Below are 6,341 nucleotides of genomic sequence, written 5' to 3'. Positions count from 1 at the left end.
CATTTTCTGCTATCGGTCATTCATTCCATCCCTCTCCCCCTACTGCCAGGGCCCTTTAGCTTAATGATCCTGTCGGGCTCAGATCGGACTCGCAGGCGGAACACACCAGACAGAGGCAGAGGATAAAGTAACAGCACTTTTACTGGGCAAGACGGGCAGAGTACGAGACAGGCAGCGGATTGGTGCACAGTGGCACTCAGATCCAGGCAACAGTACGAAGTCGGCTGGTTTACGGACGGTGCTTAATTTGTGACTCAGCAGGTCCCGGAACAGACAGAGGGTTTATATGTAAGACAAGTTGGGAGAATATTCTCGAAACTTTGCCACGGTGGAATCCGGTGGATTCCAACATGGTTTCTAACCCCGTCATATTACTGAACCATTTCCCTTTTCAGCCACTGGTTTGCAGTTCAAATTAATTGCAAAGTTTATTAAGGACATAAGCTCAGTGGTACCTGAGGACCTTATTGAGAACCACTGGGCTACAACATAACGTTACGTAGCTTATTGCCCTCTTCTTATGTCTGGCATACTAATGGCAAATTGACATTTTTAAGGGACTTCCTCACACCCGTTTCATATTTTAAATTCCAGTAGTACGTCAAAATTACTGTAAACTTTTTTTTTTAATGTTTTCTGAGCCGAAAACACGTTGCTTTGGGTACAGAATGGTGGAATTAATTGTCCCCATGATAAAGAAATAAAAAAAAAAAAGACATTACATGGCTGCTTTGAGGGGGGGAAAAACCCAAATCTTGTGTCCGGGGGAAGACGTAGTAGATTACAGTCAGCTTCCTCCAAATCGTGACTTGGTGACAAACGCATTAGACCTATAGACTATGAGGCGAATAGAAAGACGACACGCCGGCGTTAGACAACTAAACTCTCTGGGTAGACTTGAGAGGAGGAGGAATGAGATGTTCTACTACAACACTGACACCTTCAGTCTAACCCACACCACCATCACAGTCCTCTACATCTACACCCCTTTATATCCTTTATACATGGACTCCACCATCACTGTCCTCGACATAGTGGCCATTGCCACTGCCCTGCACTTTGCTCTGACCCACCTTGAACTTATCAACACGTACATCCGCATGCTGTTCATAGATTATGGCTCTGCTTTCAACACTATCATCCCCGCCAAACTAACCACCAAACTCCTCTCCCTTGGCCTCAACCCCTTCCTCTGTAACTGGACCCTGGACTTCCTGACCAACTGACCTCAGTCTGTTAGGTTAGGTGACCACACCTCCTCCACCCTGACCCTCAGCACAGGTGGCCCTCAAGGCTGTGTTCTGAGCCCCCTCCTTTTCTCCCTCTTTACCCACGACTGCCTGCCAACTCACCCCTCAAATGTAATGGTTAAGTTTGCAGATGACACCACAGTCATTGGCCGTATCACCAACAATGATGAGACGGCTTCCAGGGACGAGATTCAGCTTCTCACATCATGGTACACCACCAACAATCTTGCACTCAATGTGCAGAAAATGAGGAGCTGATTGTGGACTTCAGGAGGTCTAGAAGCTGCAGCCACTCCCTCATACACATCATTTGGGTGGAAGTGGAGCGTGTCTCCAGCTTTACATTCCTTGGAGTCCACATCAGCGAGGGTCTTTCCTGGACATCAAACACCCAGGCCCTTGTGTAAAAAGGCCCAACAATGCCTGCATTTCCTGAGGAGGCTGAGGAGCGCCCGTCTATCCTCCAAAATTCTCACCAACTTCTACCACTGCACCATAGAGAGCATCCTGACCAGCTGCATCTCAGTGTGGTACGGCAACTGCACCTCAGTAGACCAGAAAGCTCTGCAGCGGGTCATCAAGGCGGCCCAGTATATCACCGGTACCCAGCTCCCAGCCATAAAAGACATTTATCACAAACGCTGCCTTCGATGGGGTCTCAGCATCAGCAGAGATCCCACCCACCCCAACCATGGACTGTTCTCCCCCCTGCGCTCTGGGAGGCGCTACAGGAGCCTCAGAGCCCGCACTACCAGGCTCAAAAACAGCTTCTTTCCCCAAGCTGTTGCCCACCTGAACCTGGCCACCCACTGAATGTCTGTAAATATGTTTATACTCATGCTTTTTTTTTTTAACTGATCTTTGGCTTTTAGTCTTCATCTGTATATATCTTACACTATGTTTGCTGTGTTTGTCTATGTTTTTCTTGCACTGTTTGGCAAAGCCGCAGCCCTTATTTCGTTTTTAACATGTGCCTGCACATTGCTTATAATAACAATAAATTGAATTGAATTGAATCTACACCCCTTTATAGATGGACACCACCTTCACTGTCCTCTACATCTACTAAAAATGTATTATACTTTTTAGTACTGGAACTCACATTGGAACTGAGCAACAATCAATTTGTCCTCCATCTTGAACAGATCTAGCGGAGTGGGAGTAACTTTTTTTATGGTTATGCTTGAGCTGACTGGAACAAACATCCATACTGCCAAATTTGCATAGCCCATGGCCAAGTGCTGATTTGTGGCTCCACACCGCCTCTTTCCATTGACCTTTCATTGATTCACATTGTCTCAAAATTTGGGGTGGTGTTTGCAGTGGAATTAGAGTCATTCTTCAGGGGGCCTGAGCCATGTAAAAGAAAAAAAAGTTTCTTACCGACTCAAATTCTCAACTTCCTCAACTGTCTCAGGCAGGGCCTCGCCTCACATTTCAGGTAACAGTGTTACCAGTCCACTGCAGAGTACACACATCACACCTGAAATACAAAAATAAAATCATTATCTGAAATACATAAGAAATATTCTCTTTGGGCAAAAGCAAGCAACACCTTAAGTATAACACTAAGATAAAAATTTTATTCAGGTGGCATGCTCACATCGAACCTACCTCTTCCCTGGACCCCATGCCCGCCGTCCTGGGTCAAGGCATATTTACCTACATTGTGCCTCATAATTGTGGACATTATCAACTCCTCTTTGGAATCTGGCACGGTACCCCTCCAGCTTCAAAACGGCTGCAGTCATCCCCATCCACATGAAGCCAGGTCTGGACCCAGACCTAAATACAGGCCGATCTCCAGCCTTCCATTTATCAGTAAAATCCTGGAAAGAGCAGTTGCTTCCCAACTCCATCCCCACATGTCCAACTATGAGCTCTGTGAACCCCTCCAATCTGGCTTCAAAGCACACCACAGCATGGAGACTGTCTTCATCAAAATTACCAATGACCTCATTGCTGCTGATTCCGGCCACATCAGTATTCTCATCCTCCTGGACCTCTCTGCAGCCTTCAACACCGTTTCCCCACACCATCCTCCTCAACCGCTTATCTGAATGCCGAGGCCTCACTGGTGTAGCTCTCTCATGGTTCCAGTCATATCTCGCCAACAGGAAACAGTTTGTCACCATCAGAGACTCCAGTTCCACCCTAGCTCCCGTCAACCAAGGCGTGCCACAAGGCTCCGTGCTTGGACCCCTCCCCTTTACCATCTACATGCTCCCCCTTGGTCAGCTCATCCGCCACCACAGTTTAAGTTTCCATTGCTATGCTGATGACATGCAGCTTTATCTCAGCACTAGACCATCCAACTCAGCTCCCCCCACAATCTCTTGTCATCTGCCTCCACCAAATAAAAATCTGAATGTCATCAAATCTACTCAAGCTAAATAGAAATAAGACTGAGCTCATGGTCGTGGCTCCCAAGGCTCTGCTCAGGAAAGCTGGAGAGCTCCTCGACCTGGATGGCTGCTCCATCTGCCCATCCCAGAAGTCCGCCACCTTGGTGTCATTCTGGACTCCACCCTCTCATTCCAGTCACACATCAAATCCATCACCAAATCTACTTTCTTTCACCTCAAAACATCTCCAGACTCTGGCCATTCCTCTCAGACTTGTCTGAGAGGAATGGCCATGGCAGAGTAATGGCCATGGCAGAGACCCTTAGCCATAACTTCATCACCCCCCATCTGGATTATGGCAATGGAGTCTGGTCTGGGGTACCTAGCAAAGCCCTAGACAGACTTCAATATGTGCAGATTTCAGCTGCCAGGGTGCTCACTCCCAACCCTTGTCCACCTTCACTGGCTCCTGGTCAAATCCTACATTTCCTATATAATCCTCCTCCTCACCTATTAATCCCTCCATGCCCTTACCCCCCAGTACCTATAAGACCTCCTCAACTCCTATATTCCATTGCAGAATCTGCGGTCCGCAGACACGGGCTTGCTTTCCTGCTTTCCAACACCCCCCCACCCTTTAACCTATGGCCTTTTGGGGATAGAGCCTTTAGTGTGGCAGCCCCCACCATTTTGAACTACTATATTCCATCAGAGATCTGAAATGTTGCTTCATTGGCAAATTTTAAAAGACTACTGAAAATCTACTTTTTTACTAAGGCCTATGGTCTGTAGTCTTGTTTTGTTTTTTTGTTCTTATCTAGTGTTATGCATCCTTGAAAGGTGCTGTACAAAATGTTACTGTTGTTGGTGGTGGTGGTGATGAATCTAGAAAACCTCTCATGTTTCAGTGAAAACTTGCCCTTCACCTGTTCTTCATTAAAGGGGGGGGGGGTCCACTCAGCGTAAGTTTTGCTTTTTGGGTTTTTTTTGGGGGGGTGGTGGGGGGTGACGGTTATGATCCCTTCCAGAGACTACCTCTACCAAGCCTTCAGTGTTTTTTCGCACTAGTTTTCTTTTTCATTTAGTCCTCAAAACTTTGATTTTTGTTACGGAGTATAGTTACAAGTTTAGGAGGCTTAATTAATGCTGGCCATCTCCACCAAAAACAAACTTACCAGGATCACACATGCTGTCTCCAAGATCATCCACTCCCCTACACTTAACCTCCCAGACATGAACGGCAGAGTAATGACACGCCTGGCTGTACTGTACGTGTTTCAACAACAGTTCCACGTTACTGTAGGTTTTTTTCACGTGTACTCAACAAGTCCTCCAACCCAGTGGTTCTCCACCTTTTTGGGGTCCTGGACCCCCTGCGTATTTTTGATCTACCCTGAGGACCACTCCACCTGATCTTGGGGGAGGGGGGTTTGCAATTTGATAGAAACAGTAGAAACTGCATTTTAAATTGCATTATAGCATTTATTCACTCTTTGGGGCAAAAATAAGAGTAACTTTCAGATATATGTAACAAAACAGAATATGTATTCAGTAACTTTCAGATATATGTAACAAAACAGAATATGTATTCAGTAACTTTCAGATATATGTAACAAAACAGAATATGTATTCAGTAACTTTCAGATATATGTAACAAAACAGAATATGTATTCAGTAACTTTCAGATATATGTAACAAAACAGAATTCTTATGCAGTAACTTTTAACAATGCAAACGGGAGCGAGATCTCTTATTAAAATACAATAAATTACACTTGTGAAACAGATGTAATTAGAGAAAAAAGTCCTGTTACCCTTTATAGTTCAGGTAGATAAAGGTCTCAGTCACATTTGAGTAAAATAATCCTATTTCTATAAATGTCATAGGATCTTTTTTTTAAAGACATTTTATTTTCACGGACCCCTTGCAATGACACCACGGACCACTAGGGGTCCGCGGACCCCCGGTTGAGAAACGCTGCTCTAATACGACCCACAGGAGCGTTTCCTAAATTAGCGCCCCTACCGGCGGCAGGCGGCATGACACGTACTTTTCGCCTCTGTGCATTGTGGGTTTTGATCTGCTTTGTTGACGTCCTTGTACGACGCCTCATAGAGAGCCGAACAAAGGTAAGTAGTCAGTGAATAGTGATAAAAAACACAATTTAAGAACGACAGACTATGTAGTCGGTGCGTTTGTGTGTCGTTTCGCCGTCTAGCACAGTAACTAAGACTGCTATGGACGTCGTGTCTACCTATGCATAACGTTACAAGAGCTAACTTGACGCTAGAAAGTCGGCTAGCCTGGACGTTTTAACCAACACGTGGCATTAAACGTCGCTGTTATTGACGTGCGTCCGCACGACGGCTTACGGAAGGAGACGGCTTGTTGTGACGGGGAGCGAAACGTATTGTAACGACGGAGGACGGCGAGGAGGCGGCTTAGCATAACGTTAGCTTAACTGCTAACCCAACGAATTAACACGGACGCGTTGCCTAGAGCAGTTTTTCCCAACCAGGGGTCCGCGCACCCCCCTAGTGGTCCGTGGTGTCATTGCAAGGGGTCCGTGAAAATAAAATGTCTTTAAAAAAAAGATCCTATGACATTTATAGAAATAGGATTATTTTACTCCAATGTGACTGAGACCTTTATCTACCTAAACTATAAAGGGTAACAGGACTTTTTTCTCTAATTACGTCTGTTTCACAAGTGTAATTTATTGTATTTTAATAAGAGATCTCGCTCC

The sequence above is a fragment of the Lampris incognitus genome, chromosome 16 (assembly GCF_029633865.1).
Source record: "Lampris incognitus isolate fLamInc1 chromosome 16, fLamInc1.hap2, whole genome shotgun sequence".
Classification (NCBI taxonomy): Eukaryota; Metazoa; Chordata; class Actinopteri; order Lampriformes; family Lampridae; genus Lampris; species Lampris incognitus.
Note: the sequence above shows the minus strand (reverse complement) of the source record.